The 5,644-nt window shown below is 38.0% G+C and overlaps 1 non-coding gene across 1 annotated transcript; it reads left to right on the top strand.

Annotated features, from left to right (window-relative positions):
* The first annotated feature begins 2,733 nt into the window (after positions 1–2,733).
* Positions 2,734–2,840, top strand: LOC122441066. Its single transcript, XR_006269210.1, has one exon. It is a non-coding gene; the product is annotated as a U6 spliceosomal RNA (small nuclear RNA).
* The last annotated feature ends 2,804 nt before the right edge of the window (positions 2,841–5,644 follow it).

The following is a 5,644-nucleotide window of genomic DNA, read 5'->3' as shown; positions in this document are numbered from 1 at the left end:
AATTTGCCAGCTGTAGTCCCACTGGCAATGTGTAGATTCTTTGATTTTCTTGTAACCCACATTCGAATTTTTAACCTAATGGAAAACTGAAATATCACTTAGTACTAGTTTATGTTTCTTTATTATAAATAAGTTTCAACATCTTTTCATGTGTTGTTGAAATTTTACTGTGATTTTTCATTTCATTTTTCTATTAAATGGTTGACTTACACAAGTTTATTATATATAAAGTGTTAATTCTTGTAATCTTTTTTGCATATAGTCTTTTCTTATTTTTGTTTGTCACTGGAACTTGTTTATGCAGTATGTTTTATTTTTAGGGATTTGAAAATCTATCTTAATTGCTTCTGGGTTTTGTTTGATTGCTGAAAGAGAAAGAGAGGGAGAATTCCAAATGTCTCAGATTTTCTCTTTGTACCCTCATTTGCCTTATCTTACATTTAAAAATTCTCTATATGGCATATAGTTTGGTATAAATAGTGATATATGAATCCAAGTGTCACAGTGTCTATGTTGTAACCATGTGTTCTGAGAAACAAACTCACTCAGAAGGACAACGCAGATAGTAGAGTGCAGCTTGTTACACCAGCCGGCCCCGGGCAGAGTCTCCTCTTAGCCAAGGACCCTGGCCAGTTTTGTGAAAACCTTATATACCCTAAGTGTATAAGGTTCCCTGAATCTAGTCTGAACAAAGGAAAAAGAAAGATACAATCAAAGTTAGCCGTGATCATATGCCTTAAGCGTAGGTAGTTAACAGTGGACAATTATCAGTAGGCCTGTGGACATACCTCAATAAGCATAATAGAATGTATGATTCTATTCAGTTACACAGATAATCGGGGTATTAACTAGGGTATTCTTTTAGGCAATGGAGAGCTCTGGGGCTCTTCCTTCCGGGGGCCTGGTTTTCCAGTTGCTTTGTCGTTTCCATAGATACCGGGCATAGAGCTCAAAGTCCACAGTCCTGCCCAAGGTGGAGTCCTGCTTTCAAGATAGAGCCTGTTCTGTTTCCTCCTTCATCTACAGTTTACTTTGAAAATTCTTTAGTATTTATATGGTGGTGTTTATGTTTGGAGAAGGAAATGGCAACCCACTCCCGTATTCTTGCCTAGGAAATCACATGGACGGAGTCTGAGCCTGTTGGGCTACAGTCCTGTGAGGTCACACAGAGTCGGAGATGACTTAGCCGCTGAGCACGTAGCGTATTTCTGAGTATTACTTAGGTTGAGCTAAAATGCAGGTTAGCCGGTGTTGTATCAGAAAAGCCTGTACTCCCGAGAAGCAACTACAAGCTCTTCTGTTAGAACCATCACCACCGAATCATGCTTTTCTAATTAGCATATTGAATGTCAGAAATTGGTTTTCTTTTCTTTTATTCTATTGAAAATTGTTGCATGTTCACTAACATGATGAAGATTAGGTATGTAAGCCCACTGGTGAAATTTAAGATATTTAAGATTTATAGATGGATCAAAAAAATCTGGAGACATTGTAAGCATGCATGAACAGAGTTATTGAGCTCTGTTGAGGCTCAGGGCAGACTGGCCCAAAAGATGTCAAACAGGCATGTTGATTATTTTGAACTAAAGTGACCTAGGAAATAGCCAGTGCAAGAACACTTGGACCCTATTCTGTCTCCTTGGAAGCAGGAGGTGGAGAAACACCCAAAGGTAGGGAATGCAGGGCAGAGGAGGCTTTGTAAACAGACTAAACAAACTGCTTCGATTCTTTGCTAATTAGTGCCCAAACCCAACTTTTCTTTTCTTTTCTTTTTTTTTTTTTTCTGTCAATTCTTCACAAATTTATTGTTTATTCACCTAAAAACTATTAAAGCTGCCTGCTTTGGTCATTTCTTTAGGCCCTATTTCTATTAGACCCCTTTATATACAAATTCAGTTTTTTTCCTGTTAATCTTTCTTGTGTCAATTCAATTATTAGACCCACCAAAAGAACTCCAAAAGGGTAGAGGGAACTTCCCCCACTCCCCACAGTTTCTGCTTCACACTTTTAGGGATAAAGCTTGAGTCTTGAATCTCTTAAGTAGTTTTGAGTCTGGTCATTGGTTTAAAAGGTTAATCAGTTACATGATGCTGATTATCATTTCTCAGGAATACTGTCAGGTTTTCCTTACATGAAGGAGAACTTTCCTTTTATCGAAAGTGGTGGGCCTCAGAAAAGATTAGAGCACCTCAATCATTTATTTAAAATATGGGGTGTGTGTGTGTGTGTGTGTGTGTGTGCGCGTGCTAGAACTTGGCAAGCCACATTTTTGTTTGCAATCTGGTTCCCTGTCAAATTGGGGCCCAAGAGGCGGAAGGCAGAACTGGAGGTAGCAAAGGGGACTTGCTGCTTCTGATTCTGCTTCCTGTCCCTGCCAGGGTCCTGACAGAGTGGTGTTTCATCCTGACCACAGCAGTTTGGCTCCCGTGCTCCCAGAACAGCTTGTTGCCTGCTCAGAGGTACTGGTACCAGCTTACAGCTGCCCTGCAGCGGCCTTCTCTTAGATTCCTGAGTCCCAGCTGTGTTGGTCTCTCTTCTAAAGCTCCTGGGATACTAACACCAGCTGATCAGTTCTAATAATCTTATCCTTTCTCTTTGTTCCTCCAAGTTTAATAGTAGGAGCTGCTTTCTTGAGTTTCTATATGTTACTTTAGTTCCTTTTACTTTCAGTTGTTTAATAACTCTTTAACCAATTCCTTACATTAAATTTACTCTGTTAAAATGACTGTCTCCGTGCTCGCTTCGGCAGCACATATGCTAAAATTGGAACGATACAGAGAAGATTAGCATGGCCCCTGCGCAGAGATGACACGCAAATTCATGAAGTGTTCCATATTTTTAAACAGATCACCAGCCCAGGCTGGATGCATGAGACAAGTGCTCGGGCCTGGTGCACTGGGAAGGCCCAGAGGGATCGGGTAGAGAGGGAGGTGGGAGGGGGGATCGGGATGGGGAATACATGTAAATCCATGGCTGATTCATGTCAATGTATGACAAAGCCCACTACAATATTGTAAAGTAATTAGCCTCCAACTAATAAAAATAAATGAAAAAAAAAATGACTGTCTCCATAAATGAATCCTGACTGATACATTCATTATTTATTAAATCAAGGAAAAGGTATACAAATTTTAAAAGTTTATTAATGTAGATAGCAGTAAAATATCCAAAATAGAAAAAAAATTTAAACTGCAATCCTGTTTTGGGGGGATTGGGAGAGAAATGTAAATTTTAAATTACGTACAATATAATAAAAACTTTATAAATTATATTATACAATATAATAAAAAATTAAAAATGTGAGATGACTAACTTTTTTTAGTATGAGTTTTCATTAAGACATAAGGCCTATAACTAAAACTTTGTTTGATTTTCATCCTTTTTGGCAGGCTATACATTTTCTGTGTAAAAAGTTTGGGGACAGTCCTCTTGGTGGTTAGTACTGGTTATGCCTTACCTTACAGAATCTGTGTACGGTGTTAACACTTCAGAGTGGGTTTTGCAAGGCCTGAGGCTTGCAGCTGCAATTGTTCCCGCTTCAATGTTGCTCTGGTTACACTCTCCTGAGGCTGGTCCACCATAAACTTACGGGAAATATAACCTGTAAGTCTGATTTTAATTGCTTTTACCCTATTAAGTAATTTTTATTTTATGAGGCTCAGAAGTTCAAGACAGCAAGGAATTAGAAGTACACAAAATCATTGATATTCTGCAGAGAATTTACTCTTAATAATGTTCTGCATTCAAGTACAGTGTGTTACAGCATACAGCATTTGGCTAACGAAAGAGCTAGGACTAGATGTTCCCACCTACCTGTTAATCCAAATAGCATTTTCCTTTGTGAAATATCCATTCTCTCTATTGCTCCGTATGATCTTTCCACTGTGATATTAATAGAACTGTTCCTCATTTTGTTATTGGAAACATCCTTCAGAAATTTGAACCATACTTAAGTTTCAGCAGAAATGTTATCAAAGGGTCTAAATAAATATTTGTACATGAAACACTAATATTTTTCCTCTAAATTTCAATCTTTTTGTACTGGAGTTTTATTTAGTATACATATGTTATGTACATCAAGTTTAAGACAAATTAAATTTAAGACTAGTTAGTTGATTGTAATATTGAAAATGATAATTATTTTATGTTTATAATTCTGAGAAATTTAGGTTTCTGGCAGACTACAGATTATTTATTTATTTGGTCAAGCTAACCACATAGTAGAAGCAAATATCCTACCCTCAAGGAACTTTTGAACTCCCATGATAAGTTATGTAGCCAAAATACAGAGTAGAAAGGTTATGACAAAGATGTATACATATATATATACACACACACATATACATACATATATATAGATATTTGCTTTAGAATATTGCTGTGGAAATTCAGACTCAAAAGAAAATTACATCCAATAAAGGTGATGGGAGAAAGATTTCAATTAGTATGATTTTTTACCTTATCTTGGAAAAGTGAGTCTGAGGGAAGCATATTCCAGGTAAAGTGAATAGCACTTGACTAAAGGCATGGTATAAGATTGGAAAGTATAAATATTTTACAAGGGAGAAGGGAGAAACATGTAATCTGATATAGTTAAATAAAGAGGATAGAGAATGTGAAATGAAGAATAAATTCACAAAATAATTTGTTCAAGGGTTGTAGATTAGTACTTAGCTGTTATTCTGGTTTAATGTTGGAATATAACGCTAAGGTAATCATAACCTTTACAGTAGCTGTTAACCACAACCATAACCATCAGTCTGACTCTTTGCGACCCCATGAATCGCAGCATGTCAGGCCTCCCTGTCCATCACCAACTCTTGGAGTCCACCCAAACCCATGTCCATTGAGTCGGTGATGCTGTCCAACCATCTCATCCTCTGTCGTCCCCTTCTCCTCCTGCCCTCAATCTTTCCCAGCATCAGGGTCTTTTCCAATGAGTCAGCTCTTTGCATCAGGTGACCAAAGTATTGGGGTTTCAGCTTCAACATCAGTCCTTCCAATGAACACCCAGGACTGATTTCCTTTAAGATGGACTGGTTGGATCTCCTCACAGTCCAAGGGACTCTCAAGAGTCTTCTCCAACAACACAGTTCAAAAGCATCAATTCTTCTGCACTCAGCTTTCTTTATAGCCCAACTCTCACATCCATACATGACTACTGGAAAAACCATAGCCTTGACTAGATGAACCTTTGTTGACAAAGTAATGCTTCTGCTTTTTAATATTCTGTCTAGCTTTTCTTCCAAGAAGCAAGCGTGTTTTAATTTCATGGCTTCAGTCACCATCTGCAGTGATTTTGGAGCCCAAAAAAATAAAGTCAGCCACTGTTTCCCCATCTATTTGTCATGAAGTGATGGGACCAGATGCCATGATCTTAGTTTTATGAATGTTGAGCTTTAAGCCAACTTTTTCACTCTCCTCTTTCACTTTCATCAAGAGGCTCCTTACTTCTTCTTCACTTTCTGCCATAAGGGTGGTGTCATCTGCATATCTGAGGTTATTGATGTTTTTCCCAGCAATCTTGATTCCAGCTTGTGCATCATCCAGCCTGGCATTTTTCATGATGTACTCTGCGTGTACGTTAAATAAGAGGGTGACAATATACAGCCTTGACGTACTCCTTTTCCTATTTGGAACCAGT

This window comes from Cervus canadensis, chromosome 4, assembly GCF_019320065.1.
Source record: "Cervus canadensis isolate Bull #8, Minnesota chromosome 4, ASM1932006v1, whole genome shotgun sequence".
Classification (NCBI taxonomy): domain Eukaryota; kingdom Metazoa; phylum Chordata; class Mammalia; order Artiodactyla; family Cervidae; genus Cervus; species Cervus canadensis.
The sequence above is the reverse complement of the archived record's forward strand: the minus strand, read 5'-3'. Positions and strand labels throughout refer to the sequence as shown.